Here is a 24,369-nt window from a genome sequence, read left to right as displayed (position 1 = left end):
TTTAGACAGAGGGTCATGAATCTATGGAATTCATTCTCAAAAGCTGAGGAGGCCACATAGTGAGCACTGGATACAGTCAATTGCCATGTTAATCCATGGCCTCCTCCACTGTTGTGACGAGACCACACTCAAGTTGAAGGAGCATCACCTTATATTCCGTCTGAGTAGCCTACAATCTGATGATATGAACTTCATTTCTCTAGATTCTGGTGATGTCCCTTGCCACCTTCACCATTCCTCATTCCCTTTTCCATCTCATATTATCTTCCTACATGCCCATCACCTCCCTCTGGTGTTCGTCCCTGTTTTCTTTCTTCCTGGGCTTTCTGTCCTTTTCTACTAGGTTCTCCCTCTCTCACCCTGTATCTCATTCACCAATCAATTTCCCAGCTCTTTACTTCACCGCCCCCTCTCATAGTTTCACCTATCCCCTTGTGTTTCTCCCCACCCCCCTTACCTTCAAACTCTGACTACTCATCTTTTTTTCTCCAGTCCTGATGAAGGGTCTCGGCTCGAAACATCGACTGTACACTTTTCCATAGGTGCTGCATGGCCCGCTGAGTCCCTCCAGCATTTTGTGTGTGTAGTCCAGATACAGGTGATGATCTCAACAGGCCTGCAGGTGAAGTTTTGCTTCTCCTGGACGAACCATTTGGGTTTCTGAATGGTGGTGCAGGGGCAGGTGTAGCACATGTTCCGATTACAGGGATGAGCCAGCTGTGAGATCAGTGGGGAGGGATTGATGGATAAGGAAATCACGGAGAGAGTGATCCCGGCTGAAAGTGGAGAGTGGGACGGGGAAAGGATGTGTTTAGTGCTGGAATCCCTTCGAAGGTGGTGGACATTATGTAAAATGTTGTGCTGGTTAGAGACACTCGGGGGTGGTAAGTAAGGACAAGGGGAACTGTAACCGTGTTATGGCAGTGAGAAGATGGGGCAAGGGCAAATGTCTGGGAAATGGAGGGGATATATGAGGGTGAGGGAAGCAGCATTGAAAGAGGAAGGGAAACCCTGTTCTTTGAAGAAGGAAGACGTTGCTGATATTCTGGAAAGGAAAAGCTCATCCTGGGAACAAATGTGATGGAGACGTATAAAAGGGATGGCATTTTTAGAGTAAACAGGGTGGGAAGAGGAATAGTCAAGATAGCCGTGAGAGTCAGTAGGTTTATAGAAAGATATCACTAGACAGTCTGTCTCCAGAGATGGAGACAGAGGTATTGAGAAATCAGAGAGAGGTGTCAGAAATGTGCAATTGAAGTTAAGGACACGGTGCAAGTTGGAGGCAAATTTATTGAAATTTTTGAGCTGAGCTTCACTGCACGAAACAGCGCCAATGCAGTCTTCAGTGCAGCACAGAAAGAGTTGGGGATGGACACTGGAAAGGATGCAGAAGACTTTCACCAGCATGTTCCATGGATTAGAGAACAGGAGGTCTAAGGAAACTTCAAGAAAACTTGTGTTTTCCCTGGAACCTCAGAAGCTGAGAGAAAACGCGATGGAGGTGTTTAAAATCATGAGAGGGATAGATAGGTCAGGTAGTCAGAATCAATTCCCCATGGAAATCCAAATAGCAGAGGACATGCTTTGATCATTTGATAGTAATGGAGGCAGTGTTTAGGATAGTTTATGAGGCTCTTAGATGAACAGGTGAATAAGAAGTGACTGGAGGGTTATATACGATAAACAGGAGTGCATTTGGTATGAATTGGCATCAATATCAGTACAACCTCATGGGCTGAATAGCCTTTCCAAAACTGCACTGTTTTGTTTGTTCCATATTCCAAGAAAGGGAACATGACATGTCATGAGTGAGATTAAGAACATTCAATGGTATTTTTATACGCTTTTAAAACAGGATGTCTACCATAAAGTATGTAGGACCTCGCAAAAATAAACGAGGGAATTTCTGCCAGAAGCCAAGGTAAGTGGATGAGATACTAAATAAGTACTTTATATCTTTGTATTGGCGGATGGAATTTAATGCAGACAAGTGTGAGGTGTACACACATTTCGTAACACTGTATTCCACTCCCACTTTTTGTCCATTCTTCTAATGCGTCTAATTCCTACTACAATCGCATTGTTTCCTCAGCACTATCAAACCCCTCCACCTACCTTCATATCATCCGCAAACAAAGCCATCAACTCCATTATCTAAATCCTTGACAAACATTGTGAAAAGCAGCAGTCTCAATACTGACTGAACACCACTAGTCACCAACAGCCAACCAGAAAAGGCCCGTTTTATTCCCACATTGCCTCCTGCCTGTCAGCCATTCCTCTATCCATGCTGGTATCTTTCCTGTAACTCCATAGGAGGTTATCTTGATAAGCAGCCTCATGCGTGGCACCTTATAAAACACCTTCTGAAATTCCAGGTAAATTACATCCTTTGTCCATCCTGCTTGTTACTTCCTCGGAGAACTCTAGCAGCTTTGTCAGGCAAGATTTCCCCATTCAGACTTTGACTTGTTTTATCATTGGTCTCCAAGTACCTCGGAACCTCATCCTTAATAATAGACTCCAGCACTTCCCCAACCACTGAGGTTAGGCTAACTGGGTTATAATTTCCTTACTTTTGCCTTTCTCCCTTCTTAAAGAGTGTAGTGACATTCCCAATGCTCCGGGACCATGCCAGAATCAAGCGATTCTTGAAAGATCATTGCCAATGCATCCGTCACCTTTTGAACTGCCTCCGTCAGGACTCTGGGATGTCCTCCATCAGCCGCAGGTGATTAATCCACCTTAAGGCCTTTGAGGTTGCCTGGGACATTTTCCTTTGTAATAGCAATGGCAGTCACTCCTGTTCCGTGACGGTGACAGACTTCCAGCACACTGTTGGTGTCTTCCGCAGTGAAGAAACAAGCAAAGTACCCATGAAGTTCGTCTGCTATACCTTTGTCTCCCATTACTACCTCACCAGCATAATTTCCCTATGGTCCAAATCAACTCTCACCTCTCTTTTTCCTTTTATATAATAGGAAAAAAAACTGGGAAAAAAAATATCCTTATAGAACCTTCATATCACCATTGGTCCATCATTCTGCCGGAGACTCAGGTACTGACTGTCTCCAGTGTTGTATGACGTCGATTGATTCCGACCTGCTGAGTTCCTCCAGCGTGTTATGATTTTGCTTTGACCCAAGCATCGGCAGTGCATTTTGTGTTTACCATTATCGAGCTGCTTTCTGTCTCTGGTCACTCTGATTCCTCACTCTGATGCAGTTCCTGGTATGTCCAGTTGATTTCGCCACCCTCCGGCAGACCGGAGATGCACAACACACAGTGAATAGCAACACGTACCACACGCTGGAGGAACTCAGCAGGTCGGGCAGAATCCGTGGAAAAGAGCAGTCAAAATTTCGGGCCGGGACCCTTTGTCAGGAAACGTTATCTGCTGGTTTCCACGGATGCTGCCTGACCTGCTGAGTTCCTCCAGCCTGTTGTACGTGTTGCTTTGACCACAGCATCTGCAGTGTATTTTGAGTTTAACCAGTGAATAATCAGCCGGAATCGGACTGAAGTGGGTGTGATCCCTTCTAAATTCGAAGAGTTACACATTTTTTTCTGCCCATCGCATTATAGAACCAGAAATAAAATATAAATATGATTATAAATAAGGTTTCCAACAACAGGGAATTGGGATTTAATGTGAGAAGTTTGTTCTGATAATCTTCGAGCACAGTTGGTGACTGAATGGCTGGAGAAACCTGAGACTCTTCTGTCGGAAGAACACGAATCAAAGGCTCCAATATTGCAGTCAACAAAAATCAAAATCTTTATATTTACACTTCTGTTTTCTTATATATATGCGAGGAAAAGTGAATTAAAAAAAAAATAAGTGCGGACAAGGAATTCGGTGTTGATGGACATTGGAAAGGTGGAACAGCCGGGCTGCTGTGAGATCGGGACGGTGGATCGCAGACGAGAGAGACATTGTGTTCAACCTCTTTCCTCAAATATAACCCGAGAGTCCGTACCTCAGCACCATTCGTTGTTACACTCAGTGACAGAGTCCATAACTCCGAACACATTTAAGCCGGCGCTGTTGTTGACAGCTATCAACTCCCGCATGGTACCAGCACTTTAGTAAAGTTACTGACCAATATCAGACCTGATGTAGAGTCTCGGCCCGAAACGTGGACTGTTTATTCTTTTTCATCGATGATGTCCAGACTGTTGAGTTCCTTCAGTATTTTGTGTGTATTGCTTGGATTTCCAGCATCTGCAGATTTTCTTGTTTGTGACCAAAATTAAACGTCACCCTACAACTCGTCACTTGCATCCTCATCTTGTTTTGGTATGCAAATAGCTCCAGTTACCCTGCTATGCAAAGGGGAACCAAGGCCTCTGACGACCTTTCTTGCCGAGGTTGACTGCACACTATCTGTAAACTTTACTTGCCAAGGCGCGACATTGATTTAACTTGCTGTAACTTCCACACTCCCCACTTCCCTTTCGTCCTGTGAAGGACAGCATGGATTGTGGCTGCAGCTGAACAGCACAGAGAATTCGGGTGTCCTCAGTGATCCTGTCATCGACTATCTGAAGAGGAGGATTGCTGATATATAATGGAGGCAGCTGTTCTTTAAACCATCACTTCAGCGAGTGCTCTCAGGAAAGACATTAGAACAAATTTCAAACCCGGCAAGAATATAACCATTCCCTACTGTACTCTGGAGTTACACAAACTACCTACCAGGGAATGAAGCTAATCAAATGGATTCCAGAGGTGATGATAGAGTGGCGTGTCTCTCCTGTCCAAACTTCTTAACCTTAATAGCTTCCAACGGGATCTTCACGACTAAAGTGGGTGATGTTCTCCGATATAGCAAGGATGTTTATGAATCATCCCAGACAATGATGGCACAACTACCTCCTCTCTCATCCAACAGAAAGTTTAATGTTGTTCTCTTTTGAAAAGCCACATTGCAGCATTCTGCCACTTTGTTAGAAATGTCTTTAGTGACAAGACTTTTTTTTATATAGGATTATGGCTGTGTTGTTAGCCAATTGCTGCAACACTGTGTTCATATTGATGCTCGCACGAGTCCGTCTGGTAGGTCTAGAATTTTTCATGAATTATTTTCATCATTTGCAGGATTCCCATTAGCTGCTCTGACTGACAGCTTATTCTGCCCCTCTCTTTGCATTCGTGATACTCTTGACAACTGGGCATTGTTTTTTTTTCTTTGGCCAGTCATTCAGGGTGGTGGCGGGTTGTGAAGAAATGTCATCAGAATTTCCAGACGCCTCACACCCAGGATGGTGTTATTTGTCCAATATTCATTCATCTGAGGATTAATAATATATCCATGATGTTGGGCCTGGGCTTAGTTTGGCTTTGTGTGCAGATGATGGGGTCTGCGGAAAAGGGGTTGCAATAATGTCTGTGTGGTATGGTTTGTACAAGCAGTGTTAACAACAATGGAAGAATGATCTTTGGACTGGGTTTTAAGTTTTCTGTGTCTAAATGGAAATGAGTGTGTTTTACTCGGAAACATGGTGCGGATTGTATTCACCTTACAGTGTTTGAGAGTTTGCTGTCTAGTTTTCCTGTGTTTGAATATATCGGGCTTTGGCTGATGTGGAAAGCATATGTAAAGTTTTATATAAAGTTTTTGGCGGATAAATGTAAACAGGTCATTAACTGGGCATGACGGTGGCTCTTCCAGAAGTGTTCTGTTGACAATTTATTGTCCTTTAATACAGGTTGTTTCATTTGTAAAAAGGCAGCTTATTCAGTTTTATATAGGTCGGAGGCTCTTGTTACGAAATTCCCGTAGCTGGATCACTTACCAGCAAAGATAGAGAGGTCCGTTGAAGTCTGATGGTACTATTTTTAAAAGTATTTATTGATAAAGGGCACAAAAAAAAAGATTAATGCAAACATACAGAAAATATACGTCGTCAATACTTAATCTAAGCTCGGGTATCATAATAACCGATAAGAAAATACTCTGTCGTTGTCTACGGGTTACTGTATTGTCCGATGGAAAGCTGCAGCGTTGTTGGGTTTAAAAGTGATGCGGCTTAAACTTGCCCAAGTCTTTTATGATGTCAATCCGTTGAGTCAGGGGAGGAGGTTTCCCCGTTGTTAGCTAAAAAAGCCGTTTTCCGTGGTTTCAGCCATCAATTCCAGGAACGGAATTGAACGCACGTGGCTTGGTGTCCGATGACCGTCTGCTGTTACGTGGTCGCTTAACGTTTCTTCTGGTGCGTCTGAGGGGTTGTTCCTACAGCCCCTCTTTTATTCTGACTCGCAGGGTCATAGCTGTCAATCAGGTTGGGGGTGATGCAATCTCTCCCTCAACCAGCCCACTTTGCCCGAGGGCATTCACGTAGCAGAGCATCTCAATCCACAAATCTGTCTCCCAGAGACAATGGCCATGTCCCGTAGCTTTACATCGCTATGGGGGGCGGGGGGGCGGACGTGTCATCCTGCACATCTCCCCCTCATGTCTTGGGTCCCCCGTTTGACTGAACCCAACAGTGATCTGGCGATTCTCACAATGTAGGGGGCTACGGACGTAACACTCTACAGACCAGTGTAGTTTGAATCTGTAGTGGAGCATTCCCGACCGCAGGTAGAGATGCATCGAAGGTTAAACAAGACGAGATGCCTCTTAACGTGCCGAGAGGAAAAAATGAGCCTTGCAAACTGGACCTACTTAATCGGGTGAGGACGTCACGTCGGACTAATTTTGTTTTAATGGGTTGTTGGGAATATACCAGCAGAGCTGATAAATGTTTTCTGCAGACACCTACAGACTATGGGTGGGAATATGGTCTTGGGGATATTTGGACAAGTGTTCTGGCCAGGTGGTCCATCATTTCCAGCTGTGGGAATAGATTTCAGATTTCTAGAGGACAAACAAACTCTTGTGGTGGTGAGAGGGCGTCTGGTCATTTACGGCAGCCAGTGTCATTTCCTTTTTGCCTATCTTTACAGATGGTTCAAAAAACCCAGTTAGTGACCGGATGGCCTCAGGGATATTTATCCCCTGGTTTAATGTTGAGGTGGGAAAAGGTTGTCTGTCTGTACAGCAGAATTTATGGCCATTATCATTAGTCTGCAATGGGTTGAACAAGTTAATTCAAACAGAGTTGTGATCTGCCTTGGTACTGTAGAGTTTGGAATCGAAGTCTTTAAGAAGACCATGTCTGATCTGTTGATGGAAGTGTATTATGATGTATATGCTCTGAAGTGTGCGGGAAGAACACAGAACACAGAACATAGAAATTTACAGCACATTATAGGCCCTTCGGCCTGCAATGTAGTGCCGACCATGTAACCTACTCCAGAAACTGCCGAGAATTTCCCGTCCATAGCCAGCTATTTTTCTAATCTCCATATACCTATCTAAGAGGCCCCTAAAAGACCCTATTGTATCCGCCTCTTAACGCCGCCGCCGGTAGTGCATTCACTCACTCATCACTCTCTGTGTGAAAAACTTACCCCTGACATCCCTCCAGTACTTATTTCCAAGCACCTGAAAACTATGCCCCTCGTGTTAGCCATTCAACCCTGGGGATAAAAGCCACTGGTAATCCACACGATCAATGCCTCTCATCATCTTATGCACCTCTATCAGGTCACCTCTTATCCACCGTCGCTCAAAGGAGAAAAAGCCAAGTACACTCACCAGAGTTGTTCAGTTTTCTTACATACTTGCACATGTGGGTGTGTCGGGTAATCAAAGGGCAGATGTTACAGCTAAACACTTGCTAAGTCTGAGGTAGATATTATAGATCTTATGGGAAAGCATGACGACAAATTTTGCACTAGTTTGCCTGGGGTTGGGAAATAGAAGTCAGTCTGGGATAACAGTTGCACAGGGAGGTGGTATTATAGTTTGTTTACATCAGCTCAAGAGTGGCACCTTTTGGGAAGGAATAGGAGGGAAGATGTGTGGTTTATGAGACTAATGGTCGGACATACGGGTTTGCACTCCTCGTTGGCACTTGTTGGGTAGTAGGTGAATGTGTCACGTGGTTTTTGTAATGGTGAAGATGACGGTGGAACATGTGATTATGATGTGCCACAGATATTCTTTGGAACGTAGGAAGCTGTTTAGGCATTTAATGGGTGGAGCTGGGTTGCAGAATTTGCAGGGTATACTGGTACCTGAGGCAGGGACAGTTATTTCATGTAGAAACCTGGCGAACGTTTTAGTTAAAATAGATTAGGGAGGTAGCATCAAATCCCCATCAAGCGTCCCTTCATACTCCATTACAGTAGGTGGTGCTAATGCAGCTGATGGGAAAAAGTAGGAGGAGAGTGAAACAAGTCCGGGTCGGCGGCCCCTGCTACCCTGCCGACTTTACCATTGCAGTCAGTCCTGGCGCCCCGTCATTGAGAGCCCATTGTGGGCTCCGTCAGCACACGTAGATCAGTGTGACAGGAATCAGGCCCGGCTTCGCCTTCTCCAGGACAGCTGGGAATCGGAAAACGCCTTTGTCCCCGCTGCTGAGGCCCACATGGGGATCTTTGGGTTTATAATCGCGATATGATGAAAACCTATCCCGCTATTATAGAGTTTTTCTCCTGCACAAATGCCCCATGGAATTTAGGGTGTAAGGTCGCCGAGCAAAACGTGGACTGTGTTTCTCCTTTCACAGATGCTGAGCATTTCCAGCAGTTTCTGTTTTCACTTCAGGTTCACTTCTGTTTCTCTGACTCTGGATCACTGCTACTCCTGTGACATGGGAACATAGTTATTGTGGCAGAACGTTTAAGGCGATTTGCGACAAATGGATTGTGTTGACTCTGCACAGGGTCGAATCCTGTCAATTACCTGTCGCTTCCTTTTTTTTTTGTTTTATATTATTCGTGAATCTCTGATCCGTCTCACGGGCACACATTGCAAAAAAACACCAATATCTGGTCACCGTATCTACGTCGGCCCATACGTCGACAGCGCTTCTCCCTGTAGATGCTGCCCGGCCTGCTGTGTTCCACCAGCATTTTGTGTTTGTTGCTTGAATTTCCAGCATCTGCAGATTTCCTCGTAATTACCTCTCGCTTCTTTTTGTTTGTTTTATATTCTTTGTGAATCTCTGATCCGTCTCACGGACACAGATTCTAAAAGAACCGTTGCAAACACCAATATCTGGTCATCGTATCTAAAGCCAGGAAAGCCGATTTATTCCAATTTCTTTCAGGATGTCTCTGTGGCGCAATCGATCAGAACCTTGCGCTGTTAGTCGGAACATCAGTGGTCGAGGCCACTCATAGTCTATGGAAATCCTGCAGCTTTTGTTGTCTGTTGTGTGTGCTCCTATTTTACTTATTAAAAGCGATAACCACATATATAAAATAGAATAATACCCCCAATTGCCTTTGCATGCAGTTTGTCATGAAATGAATGGACAGAACATGAATATGCAACCAATACAAACTCTCATTTGCCACCAGAAAATCTGACGTTTGTTCTGCAACCAATACGTGTTGCGGCGGTTATATCGGATTCAGCTCCTCGGTGCCCTCTGGTGGCAGCTGTCTGTAACGCAAGACCAAGACCCTCAATGGCCTCCGTGGCATCTGGCTGATTTACTGACCTCACTGTCTCTCTCTGTATGTCTTTATATGTCTGGGTCTCCATCTGTGTCTGTGCATGTAGCATCATTCCATCTCCCCGCCCCTTTATTCCTACCCACTTACTTTACTTTCTGTTGTTAATTCCTTGTTTTACCTCGTTCTGTCGCCACTTTCGTTTCTTTCTCCTTCACTTTCTGTACCACCCAGTTATTCTCTCTGTGTAATTTTTGCTTTATTCCATCTTACACCTCGATACCGATATTTTGCCAGTGAAAGTGCTTTTACCCTATTTAATTGTTGACTTGGGCAATTCATCCTTATTGTGTGGCTTCTTATGAAACCGACATTTTGAGCCACACTCGGGAGTCACTACGTTCAATCCCGAGGTCCCATTAACGTTCCCATCCTGTCCTCAACACGTGGCTCAAGAGTCCGGATGTTTTGTTCACGTCGTCGTGCAAGTTAAATAAATCCACAACTTGACATCCTCACGACTCGGTTGACGGCATTCCTGACTGCAGGGAACAATGTTAATTTGGGTAGTTAATGATCATTCTGTTTCAGTCTGCAAGAATGTGACAAGTGATTTCCGATTGAAATATTCTCTCTTTAATTTGGCGTGGATGCGAATTTCCAAAAATTTCCTGTTTCTATACAGCACTAATAAGCAGTCTTTGGTGAAATGTTTACTTCATCCGCCTTTACGTCGACCTTTTAAAATAATACTTTGATTTAAAAAGCCTGTTTGCTCTTTGCCTTAAATTCCTTAAATTTTACATGTCAGTGGTGTGGGACCGGCAGACAGTCCCGTCCCCTTTTTTTCCCTGACGCAGCTCCCCACAATGAGAATAAATCAAGGAGAGGTCAGACATATCTTCATATACAGAAGGGATGAAGGGACGTGCGTAGTGATCGGGAAGAGTAACTGAGGTTAGGTGAGCGACCAGGATCGAAATGAATGGCGGAATTGCTCGAAAAGCCGAATAACCTACTCCGACTTCTATTTTCTATCTTTTAACGTCCATCTTTTGTGATCAGAGTCTCAGACAGAAGATACCATCGTTCACTTGCAACTGGGGACGTAGCTCAGTGGAGGAGCTCATGCGTGAAGTCCAGGGTTCAAACCCAGCATTTCCACACTGTTGTTTGTGAAGTTTGAAACCTGGGCGGAAAATCTCAGATGAAGAAATATCCCGCAGGATGGTTGGCCTTTCATTGCCGTCGTTCAGACGCCGGGATAAGCCTTTGAGACGTGGGACAGTTAAAAACGGTTCATTCCTTATCAGTCCTTGGTAGGGACTTGCGCGAGTTCCATTCACAGGGAGACGAGGTGAACTTCTGGTTCAACGTGGAATCGAACATTTATTCAATGATCAAGACAGGATTGGAACGTTAATGGGACCTCGGGAGTGAACGTAGTGACTCCCGAGTGTGGCTCAAAATGTCGTTTTTATAAGCAGCCACACGAGAGATGAATTGTCCACGTCAATAATTCAATAGGATAAAACCACATTCAATGGTAAAATATCGGGAACGAGGTGCAAGATGGGATAAAGCAAAAATTACACAGAGAGAATAGCTGGGTGGTCCAGAAAATGAAAGAGAAAGAAACGAAAGTGGAAACAGAACGAGATAAAACAAGGAATTAACAACCGGAAGTGAAGTAAGTGGGTAGGAATGGGGGGGGGGGGGGAGATAGAATTGATGCAACATGGACAGACACAGATGGAGACCCAGACATATACAGACACAAACACAGATAAGACCTAAACATATGCGGGCACCGACACAGACACAGACAGAAAACATAGACACAGTCAGATACAAATACGCAAAAACACACAGCCACACCAAGACACACACGCACAGACACATACACACACGCACACACACATACACACACACACACACACACACACACACACACACACACACACACACACACACACACACACACACTAACGCACGATATTTCACATAATTTATGGAAGAGCCAGGTTGTTTTTTTCATAGCAGAGTGGCGCAGCGGAAGCGTGCTGGGCCCATAACCCAGAGGTCGATGGATCGAAACCATCCTCTGCTATGTCAGCGACTGCCAACAACAATTTTCCCTCAGTTCGCTTTAAAACACGAGACCATCCTTTCACTGGTAGCTGCAAGGAAATCCACTGGCTTTCGGTTGGAATGTACATTAATCTGTTATCCTTTATCACTTTTAGCGGAGGTTTCTGTTTGGCTGGAAAGATTAACCTGTTGTGCATTGACGTATCCTAATGTCATCTATTCTGTGCAGAATAAAGCCGTGTCTTACATATAAACTGAAGAATGCTGGATAAACACAGTGGGTAGTCAACGTTTGCAGAAAGGAAAAGAGTTCTAATGTTTCCGGTGGATGCCCGTTCGTCACAACCGGGGAAGATAGAAAATAATCAACACACGCAAAATGTTGGAGGAACTTAGCAGGCCTGGCGGCATCTATGGAACAGAGCACATTCGACCTTTCTGGCCGAGACCCTTCATCAGGACTGGAGAAAAAGATGAGACGACCATGCACAGGAGTGTGTGAGAGAGAGAGTGAGTGAGTGTGTCTCTTTCTCTTTCTCCCTTCTCCCTCCCTCCCCGAAATCGTTCCCTGCATCGATTGCTCAGACAATAAATCCTACTGGGGAATGCTCTTCATCCTAATGCACAATCAGGCACAAATGGGAGCGTGTCCTCTGTCCAGGGCTCGATAAAGAAGTAGCTGAATCGGAAAGGATTCCCGGGTCCTCTCGGTCACAGAGGAAGAAATGTATGTATGAAAAGCGCCGGTTTCTCAGTCTCCGAACAAATATTGGTTTGACCCCGCGAGACCTCGTGTGTTCGGAGATCTGAATGACAGATCGCACTTTCGAGCTGGATTCTCGTCATGGTTAGTATACCCGTCCGTCACGGAAAGGACGGGGGTTTCATCTCCCCGACGAGGAATTAGTTTTGCTGTCTCCATATTAAATGTGATCACAAACCGACTTTTCAAATCAAACCGATGTTAAAGAGGTACATCCGAGTTTGTGGTAAAAATGATCAGTTCACTGGGGATGTGGAAGAGTCCGGTCTGCAGTGATCCCGGGAAGGGAGAATCTCTCGATAGGTGTTCTGCTGCTTCAGATATCCTCTCAGCGACTCTGTATAACTGCGCCATTCAGTGTAATCCTCAGTGACAGAGTCCAAAGTTCGCTAAAATATTTTCATCATCCACCTCTGCTATACTTTTAGTTTTAAGCAAAGGCGGTTCTGACGCTCGATTTAAGTACTACGGTTCACCGAGTTAGAAAGGAGGAAGAGAGGGAAACCGACGCCTTGGCACAGCTCAGGCCACCTTGCAGAGACAGAGTGTAATTCCCTCCTCCAAATGCGTGCCGACAGCTCAGGGTGAAAGGTCAGCGCCCTGAAACGTGAACTCTGTTTCTCCCTCCGCAGACACTGTCTGAGCTGTGGAATATTTCCGGCAGTTCAGATTTTACTTCACTAATTGTTCTGTTCTCTCAGACACGGGATCGATATACTCCCCATGCGTTCCGGGACACAGTGACCACATTCCATGTAAAATGTCCTTCTGCCTGACCTGTCCAGTTGTGAGGAGTGTGCAGTCGTGGCTGAATCGTTTAGAGATGCGGTATGAATTTATTGGGAATCCACCGCGCAGCTTCTAATTCCGGCAAATATTTGTTCCTAACGTTTTCTTGTCATAGTGTCAGCGACTCTCTGATATAAATCATTCACGCAGATTGTGAAAATCCGTGTCCCAGCATTGAAGACTAGTCAACATCTTCCAGTGAAGAAATAGGCCCTGTAACGTTCTCCTTCGGGTGTAACTAATAACGCCGAATTCAACGTCGAGATAAACCACAGTCAATGAAACCAGATCGCAGTAAGATTAACCATTTACTGTTCACTCTTCACATTAACATACGGTGAAAACTGTTGATAAAACAATACAAGATTGATACAGTATTTGTTCCTTTCTTATTATCACATTTCCATTGTAAATACTGTAAAAGTGACTATAACTACATTACATGAAGGTGCAGTAAACAGGCAGAGTTTACCTACGCCATTGACTACTTTAAATACACTTCAATGCAAACTATCCGCAACTCTTTAACTAACGAAAACATAAACATTATCGACCGTCGTTACTTTTAACAGGATCGGCTTTAACATCTTAGTTCAATATATCGATTATCTATTAACTTACAGCGTTGCTCTCACTGTGATTTCTAATGCTTGCAAAACAACTTCTGCTCAGGTGTGCCTCGTGGTGAGCTCCCCACCCTCGCGTTGATCTCAAACCGGTATTTTCCCACAAGACGCGGCGAAACCGGATGTGACGTCATCGCATGCCGATATATTTTACATGCAATGCATATACTTTAAACACTTCTAAATCTAACTAGAAAATACTAACAAATGAATTACTAAGCGAAAATATTATAAACTAAATAACTGTCGTATAGACAACACAGGCCCTTTAATCCTTCTTTCACTCCCTGTCTTTGTGGCGTAATCAGAGAGCGCATTCGGCTCTTGACAGAAAGGTTGTTGGTTCGAGCCCACCCAGGGAGTGTGGTGATCCAGCTGGAGGAGATGAGTTATACAGTCCTTGTTACATGATAGAATAACTCCCTGCGTTATAACAACAGAATGTTATGAAGTTAATAGCATCTCCTTCTGCATTAGGCCATGAACTTATCAATCACCCCTGTTATGAACCACTTCTGAAAGTCTAAGATGCCGACAATACAAAGAAGGGATCCGTATGCTCCACGACCTCTGGACTAAGTGTGTAAATATAGGAGGAGAATATGTCGAACAATATATGTGCTAGGTTTTTTAAAAATTGACTCCTTCTACCTTATGCCAGATTGATTATCAATCACACCTCACATGTGACAGAAAGCTTCTCTTTCATACTTTTCACAAACATCAAATCATTACACAGTGCTTTGAGAGACAACAAGGTAAATCAATAATAAAATGCAGAATAAAGTGTAACAACAACAGAGAAAGCACAGTGCGGGTAAACAATAAGCTGGAGTGGCATAAGGTCAAGCGTCCAACATTTTTCACTACTAATCCATTCAATGCACATAACAGCGAGACTGAAACGATCCTTCAGAATGTGGTGCGTGCTTTCTGACTGCGGACGTCAGCCATTGTCTGTATTGTACTGCTCAATTGTGATATGCTGGAAGGATTGGGCTGAAAATAACTGTCCCCATTAATGTGGGGATGTACCTCAGTGGAAGAGCGCATGCTTTGCATGTATGAGGTCCCGGGTTCAATCCCCGGCATCTCCAATGTGAGCATTATTTTTCAAAAAAGCAAAGCTCAAAGTGTTACGTACCCCGTAACTGGGTTAACAGAAGGAGTCTGGTGGTACTGTAACTAAAGGTGCTTATTAGTAAACTAAACCATACAGTATCAAAAATGCCAATATACATATAAAACAGGTTAGCAATAATAAAAACAGAAGTGTAGGAATAATAATGAAGAGTAAAAAAACAAGCTCTAGCAAAGTCTAGAGGTAAATGATTTGTCATAAGAGAATATATTCAGTTCAGTTCGTGCTGAGCTAGTTGTTGTGTTGCAATGCTGGAGAGAGAGAGCGCAAGCGAGATGTGAGCAACTGCAGCAGACAAACCTTCTGTTGTCTTCTTGTTCCGTTGTATTGATGTGGTCATTCAGTTATGACCCCTCCGTTCTCGGCTAGACCGTTCTTCCGTGGTGGGCCGTCACTCCGGCATGAGTGGAGACACACACAAGCACCCACCGGCCCTGCCGTCACACTGTCAGCTTTGTGACCGATCTCCTGATTCGGTCCTCTAAGCCCCCACATTCCTGTGGGTGCACAACACTCTTTGTCTGAGGGTGTCTCCCCAGATCCGTCTTTTAAACCCATTGACGGGGTATCAGCCATCCATCAACTCAATATCTCCATGTCCATCAAACTAGTCCACTCCCTGCTGTCTCAGCAAGAATGTTAACGATCAAAGAATTTTCCTTGCAGCAAAAGATTGTTTACCTTTTCCATCAGTGAAGAAGCCACAATACTAAATCATCCGTCTCTCTCTCTGTTATCTGTAGCAGATGCCTCTACTTCTGTTCTTCATCTCTCTCTCTCTCACTAACAGCATAGTCCCCAGGGGGGTGTTCGCTCTGGACCCCATTTCCATCTGGTTTGTTCAGCACACATAACAAAAGCAACGCACACAAAATGCTGGTGGAACGCAGCAAGCCAGGAAGCAATGTCGACGTTTCGGGACAAGACCCTTCGTGTTTTCCTCGTGTTTGCCTTTTAAAGCTCAAAGCAGTCGGCACAATGATGTTACAGCGATAACGAGACGGCACAGCTCCACACTAGACCGGATGACTCCGTAACCGAAGGCTTTTCTCTTCGTTTTGACCCTCCGTCCACACTGCAACGGCTTTTTCCTACCCCAGAAATGGAGCTTTTCTAAAACGCCGTCCAGAATGTGTAAATCTGAAAATGCCGGATTGGCCGGTGCAGGAGGACGGGGAAACCGGAGAGATCTAAAAACGCTGTCATACGTGCCGGAACAGATGGCGACTTTTCATTGTTTTCTTGAACGCAACCTAATAATTTCAGAATAGACGGCCACCAGACTGAGGCCAGAAGGGTTAGAAATGCACTCACCGAATGCTTTCACCTATAAGTTACGGAATAATGTATACTCACTTTGCCCTGATTTCTGTCCTTGCTCTTATGAAGGTGAATTGCCTACTTATGCAAGTACTTCTCTGATAATAGATGTGTAACAGCCTAATGTAACACTATATGGAAATACAAGAAAATACTGATGAAGACATGTTTTATAATTTAACAATGAGCTTTATTAAAGCAACAGAGTTGCTTAATGCTCGTCGTCTGCCGGATCATATTGGCCGTGAACTCCCTGTCGGTTGCCGCCATATGCTCCAGTATTTGTGTTTTTTTAAAAAAATTTTAACTCTTCCTGCGTGAGAGACAGCAACCGTCCGTCGTTAAAGTTTTTCTCGTCTGTAAATGAGCAAATGTCCTACGCATGCTCAGTAGGAGGAGATTCGCCGAAATATCCGTTTTAATGTGGACAGAAGTATTTTCAAAAACTCTTAGGGTGGACGCCTACCGTGGACGCCTTGCTCTCTGCTGCATGAAGCTGTGTCTGGTAATGAACAGATTGAACAGAAAATACTGGAAACATTTGTGAGTGATGAAACGGGATTCACCTTTCTGATCGTGTCATTCAATTAGAAATAGTGAGAGAAGAAGATAGCTTTCAGTGCCAAAGAAGGTGAGAAGTTGGGTGGGAAGAGAAAAGGAGGACATCTCTGAAGGGCCGAGACCAATACAGGATGTCGGTTAGACAAATCGGAAAGAGAAACACTGTGCAAAAATAGACGAACGATGGGCAGAAATGATCATTTCGTAGAGACTGAAATAATGTGGCTGAGTGATTCCAGGCCGAGACATTACTGAAAAACAGGTACCACACACGGCGATCGCCGGGAACCGAACCCGGGTGAGCTGCTTGAAAGGCAGCTATGCTCATCCCTATACACTATCGCACCATGTTGCTGGAGTTTCGAGTAGGGAAGCGTCTCCCGTGCTCCATGTGATTCCACAGACCCCGAGCGGCTCTCTGTCGGATCAATCCTCACTCTGCAGCAGGTTTTATTGCGGCCAGTTGACATCCTCAAACAGAGGGAGTTATACAACAGCCAATGAACATTCACCAGCGATCGGACTGAGTGAGAGCCGAACTCTCAAAGAGTCGGAAGGGATGCAAATAGTGTCTGCCTCTCACATCAGCACATGGGAAAGCAAATTCTGATTTTGCATATTCTTTAGAAAAGCCGATGAATATGTAAGTGTGAGGAGTTTAGGAATAAATAAAATAATAACCAGCAAACAAATTGCTAGGATTATATTGCAATTCTCTCCATAGTTCGTTGAAGATTGAGGAGCAGAGCTGCTGGCAAATCCCACGGAAATGTCACGTGGGCAGGGTTAAAGTTATCAGATATTTCAGCTTCTCCAAAATTAACCAGATCATTTTTTGTGTAAGATAGGAAATGGATTTTTGAAGTACATCGGGAAGAGTATTTTCATTTCAGTTCATCGATAGTTCCAGTAGTGTTGACGGTTCGTCAATGGAACTAGGTTAGGAAATTCACTCTGTAAATTGTAAATAATCAAATCTCGCAGTTTACTGTCTCTGCATAAACGACATTGTGACTATGTCGACACCGGGCCAACAACTTCGAATAAGAATTCTGCTGTTCCTTCTGCACTCACTCAGAGTGCATTTCCCATCTATATCAGCAAACTAGGGCACAGTCACCGACTTGTCACTATCTTTCTTGTGACAGAAAGATTTCTGATTTCTTGTCACAATCACCGATTTGGGGGTTGTTCCTTGCGATGGTAGGTTTCTGGAAAGAGTTATCGCTGCTAGCACATTCGAAGCTTCCTGTTTATATTCATATTTTCCGAACAGTTATCCTAATCCAGTGTCATTAGCTGCAGGACATTTGATTGGTTTGAATTCTCCTTTTAGTTGACTCTGCTCCAGGCCACCATCCGTGTATTGCCCTCATCCGAGTAAGAGTCAATCGGTAATTTATGTGTCTTTGTTCCCTTTAGTAACCAGTTTAAATCACTGCACACAGGCATTGATCTTAACATTCACACATTTGCATTTTATATTATATCAAAAACAACTCACAAATAACTTCTCATTTGGAAAAGATCTCTTAACCCGCAGATTACCTGAGGCAACATTGTGTTTACTTTAAAACACAGAAATTTTCATCTCACAAAATTGAAGATGTAAAACGGTTCCATAAAATGACATCTTCATTTCCAGGCAAATGACTGATACAAAGACACTTGATCTGTCTGCTTCCGCTGTCCTTGAGCCATTCGAGTTCGATGTTATTTTACATATTTTAAATCCCCCGTGGCCAACCTATCTTTTTCAATCCACGGAAAATCCTGGGGATCACATTACTGTTAATACGTCTCAGTGAATATGGCACAGAAGGAACAGAAACATTCATAACTATATCAAAAAATACAGATAAGAATTTAAAAATTTCCTGTTTCTATTCAGGATTAATGTGCAGTCTTGCGCTTGGTTAAATATTTACTTCATCCACTTTTACGCCGGTCTTTTAAATTAATACTTTGATTTAAAAAGCCTGATGCTGCTCTTTGCCTTAAATTCCTTAAATATTGCAGGTCAGTGGTGTGGGACCGTCAGACAGTCCCCTCTCCTTTTCTCCCTGATGCAGCTCCTCAGAATGAGATTAAATCGAGGAGAGGTCAGACATATCTTCATATACAGAAGGTATCAAAGGGCATGCGTAGTGATCGGGAAGGGAAACCTTTAGATGAGCGACCAGGATCGAAATGAATGGCGGAATTGTCTCGAAAATCCGAATAGCCTACTCCGACTTCTATGTTCTATCTTTCAACGTCCAGTCTTTGTGATCAGAGTCTCCGGCAGAAGATATCATCGTTCATTTGACACTGGGGACGTAGCTCACTGGAGCAGCGCATGTGTGACGTCCAGGGTTCAAACCCAGCATTCCAACATGTTTGTTCGTGAAGTTTGAAATCTGGGCGGAAAATCCCAGATGCAGAAATTTCTCGCAGGATGGTTGGCCTTTCATTGCCGTCATTCAGACGCCGGGATAAGCCTGTGACACATGGGACAGTTAAGAATGGTTCCTTGCTGTATATCAGTCCTCCGTAGGGGAATTCTAAAAAAAACTCCCGCACATTCAGTGCAGGAACGAAAGCGCGGCCGTGATTTTCTGAACATTAGAGCAAAAACTATAATTCTCATTGAAACCTATTGAATGTTGAAGGACGAAGATAAGGTGGACGTGGAGAGGATGATTCCTATGGTGGGGGTGTCCAGAACTAGAGGGCAGTGCTTCAGAATTTAAGGGCGACCTTTTAGACTGAGGTATGTGGGATTTTGCTTTTAGACAGAATAACAAATCTGTGGAATGCTCAGCCGCAGACTGCGGTGGAGGCAAGTGTATGAGGTTGAGTGCAATACGGGATGAGCCGTGATGGAACGGCGGAACAGACTCCATGAGCTGAATGACAGATTTCTGTTCCTATGTCTTATGGTCTAACTAAATCCTGATGGAGGGATTGCTTGAGGGACGTGTTTGAGGTGCGGAGACTAAGTCAGCATGTAAATCCGCGAGTTCCATTCACAGGGAGACGAGGTTAACTTTCGGCTCAACTTGGAATCTAACATTTATTCAATGATCGGGACAGGGTGGGAACGTTAATGGGACCTCGGGATTGAACGTAGTGTCTCCCCAGTGTGGCTCAAAATGACGTTTTTTGTAAGAAGTCCCTCAAGAGGGATGAATTGTCCATGTCAACAATTAAATAAGGTAAAACACATTCAATGGCGAAATATCGGGAACGAGGTGCAAGATGGGATAAAGCACAAACGACACAGAGAGAATAACTGGGTGGTCTAGAAATTAAGGAAGAAAGAAACGAAAGTGGAGACAGAAAGAGGTAAAACAAGGTATTACCAACCGAGAGTGAAACAATTCGGTGGGGAAAAGGGGGATGATGGAATTGATGCAACATGGACAGACACAGACGGAGACCCAGATATATACAGACACAGACACAGACATGTACAGACACAGATAAGAACTAAACATATACAGGCACTGACACAGACACCGACAGAGATGCAGACATTATACAGACACAGAGACACAGACACAGACTGAGCCATGCACAGACATTGACAAGACAAAGACACATTCAGGCACCGACACAGACACAAACAGAAACATAGACCCAGACATCATTCATAGACGAGCAATGTTGTTTTTTTCATTGCAGAGTGGCGCAGTGGAAACGTGCTGGGCCCATATCCCAGAGGTCGATGGATCGAAAACATCCTCTGCTATGTCAGCTGCTGCCAACAATAATTTTCTGTCAGTGCGCTATGCCGCACTAGGTCATCCTATCATTGGTAGATTCAAGGAAATCCGTCGGTTTCGGCTGGAATGTACTTTTATCTGTTATCCGTTTTTCACTTTTGCCGAGTTTTATATTTGGTTGGAAAGATTAACCCATTGTGCATTGAGGTATCCTAATGTCGTTTATTCTTTGCAGGCCAGGCATCTATGGAAAAGAGCGAACTCCTCCTTTCCGGCCGAGACCTTTCATCAGAACTGGAGAAAAAGATGAGAAGACCTTGCACAGGAGTCTCTCTCTCTCGATTTTCCAAATCGTTCGCTGCATCGATTTCTCAGACAATAAATCCTGCTGGAGAATGCTCTTCATCCCATTGCACAATCAGGCACAAATAGGAGCATGTCCACTGGCCAGCGCTCGACAAAGAAGTAGCTGAATCGGAAAGGATTCCCGAGTCCTCTCCAGTCGCAGAGGAAAAAGTGCTTGTTATTATCTGTGTTATCAATGATTACACTGTATCTCAATTGTGATATGCAGGAAGGTTTGGACCTGAAACATTTCTGCATTTTAAATGGGGATGTAGCTCAGTGGAAGAGCGCATGCTTTGCATGTATGAGGTCCCGGGTTCAATCCCCTGCATCTCCACGCTAGTGAGCATTGAATTTTGAATAATGCAAACGGAATCATTAGGTTTGCTTTGGCACACTGGTGGTACAGTGATACAGCAGCAGAATGAGTCTCAACGTGGATAAGACTAAATCATGAAGGTGCAGGCTGTCCGCTCATTACCACAAATAAATGGCTCCTCAAGAGAGAGAGTGGACCACCAAAGCCGCCCACAGAGATCACCAAGAAAGCACACCGGTGTGTCCACTTCCTGAGGAGACTGAAACCAGTGAGGCTTTCCCTGCCACTAATCTAACATAATTTTTATTTTACATGAGCACCATTGAAAGAGAACTAACCACTTGATAAACCGTCTGGTACGAGAATGGCAAGGCATCCGACTGCAAGTCTCCACAGAGGATAGAGATTCTAACATTGAGACCCAGTGATTTGCGGTCCATTCAGAACTGACGGAACTCTGAACTTCATTCGATCATATGGACGGATTGGGAGGTGAACGAGACTCGGGATTGGTAAAATAAATTCCAGAGTGTGTGTGTATTCTCCGCTGCACCTATGACTGCCGTCGCTGCTCGTAACGTCGAAGACTGACCAAAGTAACAGACACAAAGTGGAGGAGAATTTCAGCGGACCAGGCGGCATCTCTGCCCGAAACATCGACTGTTTACTCCTCCCCGTAGATGTTGTCTGACCTGGTGATTTGCTCCGGCATTCTGTATTCTGGATTTGCAGCATCTGCAGAATCTCCTGTGTTTATAACCTAAATAACAGCCGCAGACAAAGAGAAGGAAGGCAAGGAGACACAGAGGGAGATAACCAGTGTGTCTGACTGCGGGGCCGTAGGAATAGGGTCAGAATGATAATTATAATCACATCCGTTGCTGAAATGTCCAGGACTAGGTGGGTCGGAGCACGGAGACCGGATAATAACCGGATGGGGTAAGAAGTGATGAAAAAGGAAAGGAGGATGGGGAAGAAGGTAAAAGCGTAAGAGAGACACGAGGGAAATTAGACAGGCAAAATATTCCAACAAACAAATCAATAGATAATCGGGGTAAGCGGCAAAATTAATAAATAATATGACAGGAGAAGAACAGAGATATTTACCTATCAGCAGAATGGCGCGGCGGGAATGTTCCGGGGCCGTTATCCAGAGGCCGGCAGATCCAAACCATCGTCTGCTATTCTTCAGCAGAATATTTTACCGCAAATCGCCGTCACGTCACCTGTGTACACAACACAGCTTTCAGTAAAAAATAAGGACTTGTGCTTCTAACTTAAATTTCCGTCCACTCACTCCATCACTTTCTGAGAGTTGATGAGAACTTCGCGGGTAAAACGAAAATTCCTGCTGTTCGCAGCGATTGTTTTGTTCTCCGCGGCATGAAGCTGTGTCTGGTATTGAACAGAGAATACTAAAAACACTCATCACCTCAAGAAACATTTGTGAGTGATGAAACGGGATTAACCTTTCAGATCGTGACACTCAGTTAGAAATGGTGAGAGAAGAAGATAGCTTTCAGTGTCAAAGAAGGTGAGAGGTTGGGTGGGAAGTGAAAAGGGGGACATCTCTGATGGGGCGAGACCAATACACGATGACGGTAAGACATTCGGAAAGAGAAACACTGGACAAAATCGCAGACGAACGACGGGCAGAAATGTTAATTTCCGAGAGAAGGAAGTAATGTGGCTGAGTGATTCCAGGCCGAGACGTTTGTGAGACAAGTGCTGAAAAACAGGTACAACACATGGCGATCGCATGGAATCGAATCCGGGTGAGCTGATTGAAAGGCAGCTATGCTCATCCCTATTCCACTATCGCTCCATGTTGCTGGAGTTTCGAGTAGAGAAGCGTCTCCCGTTCTCCATGTCATTCCATAGACCCCGAGCTGCTCTCTGTCGGATCAATCCTCACTCTGCAGCAGGTTTTATTGCGGCCAGTTGACATCGCCATCCTCAAACACAGGAAGTTATACAACAGCCAATGAGCATTCACCAGGGATCGGACTGAGTGAGAGCCAAACTCTCAGAGAGTCGGAAGGGTTGCAATTGGTGCCTGTTTCACACATCAGCAAATGCCAAAAACAAATCCTGATCGTGTATGTTCTTTAGTAAAGCCGATGTATATGTACGAGGTTGATTGATAAGTTCGTGGCCTACGGTAGGAGATGAGTTATACAGCTTCCGTGAGAAAAGAGTAGCCAACGTTTCGGGCCGAGACCGTTCATCAGGAATGGGGGTGAAGAGAAGGCCGAAGCCCAGTTATAGAAATGGGGAGGGGTAGGTCCTCGAGGCGCCAGGTGAAAAACCAATCAGAGGAAAGATAAACGGGGGAAGGGGATAAGCATGAAAGAACTGTAGAGATAAAGAAGCAGAAAGTTGAAAGGGGGGAGAGGCAGAGAGGGACCTGGGATAGGAGGGGGAGGGGAGGAAATTACCTCAAATTGGAGAATTCAATGTTCATACCACCAGGCTGGAGGCTACCCAGACGGTAGATGAGGGGTTGCTTCTCCAACCTGAGTTTGGTCTCATCATGGCAGTAAAGGAGGCCATGTATGGACATATATAGATGGCAATGAGAGGCAGAGTTGAAGTGGGTGGCTACCGGGAGGTCCTGTCTATTGTGACGGACGGAGCGTAGGTGCATCAGGTCTCGCCGATGTAGAGGAGGCCGCACCGGGAGCACCAGATGCAATAGACTAAATGCAACAGACTCGCAGGTGAAGTGTTGCCTCAGCTGGAAGGACTGCCTGGGGCCCGGAATGGTGATAAGGGGGGAGCTGTGGGGACAGGTGTAGCACTTACGATTGCAGGGATAAGTGCCAGGTGGGAGATCGGTGGGGAGGGACGTGTGGACCAGGTATTCGCGGAGGGAACGATCGCTGCAAAAAGCTGAGAGGGGTAGGGAGGGGAAGATGTGCTTGGTGGTGGGGTCCTGTTGAAGGTGGCGGAAGTTGTGGTGGATAACGTGTTGGATCTGGAGGCTGGTGGGGTGGCAGGTAAGGATCAGCCCTTAAATTCACTTGGTTCACCCAGCCCTTAAATTCACTTGATCCATCTCGGACATTACTCTCCCCTTTCTTGATCTCTCTGTCTCCAACTCTGGAGACAGACTATCCACTGACATCTTCTACAAACCCAGTGACTCCCATAACTATCTTGACTATACCTCTTCCCACCCTACCGAATGCAA

General features: G+C 44.7%; 3 non-coding genes across 3 annotated transcripts; all 3 read left to right on the top strand.

The window, feature by feature from the left end:
- Positions 1-11,552: 11,552 nt before the first annotated feature.
- On the top strand, positions 11,553-11,624 carry trnam-cau (transfer RNA methionine (anticodon CAU)). The gene has a single exon. It is a non-coding gene; the product is annotated as a tRNA-Met (tRNA).
- A 3,184-nt stretch (positions 11,625-14,808) lies between these two features.
- trnaa-ugc (transfer RNA alanine (anticodon UGC)) lies at positions 14,809-14,880 on the top strand. Its single transcript has one exon. It is a non-coding gene; the product is annotated as a tRNA-Ala (tRNA).
- Positions 14,881-21,122: 6,242 nt separating this feature from the next.
- Positions 21,123-21,194, top strand: trnaa-ugc (transfer RNA alanine (anticodon UGC)). The gene has a single exon. It is a non-coding gene; the product is annotated as a tRNA-Ala (tRNA).
- The last annotated feature ends 3,175 nt before the right edge of the window (positions 21,195-24,369 follow it).

This window comes from Hypanus sabinus, chromosome 31, assembly GCF_030144855.1.
Source record: "Hypanus sabinus isolate sHypSab1 chromosome 31, sHypSab1.hap1, whole genome shotgun sequence".
NCBI lineage: Eukaryota > Metazoa > Chordata > Chondrichthyes > Myliobatiformes > Dasyatidae > Hypanus > Hypanus sabinus.
The sequence above is the reverse complement of the archived record's forward strand: the minus strand, read 5'-3'. Positions and strand labels throughout refer to the sequence as shown.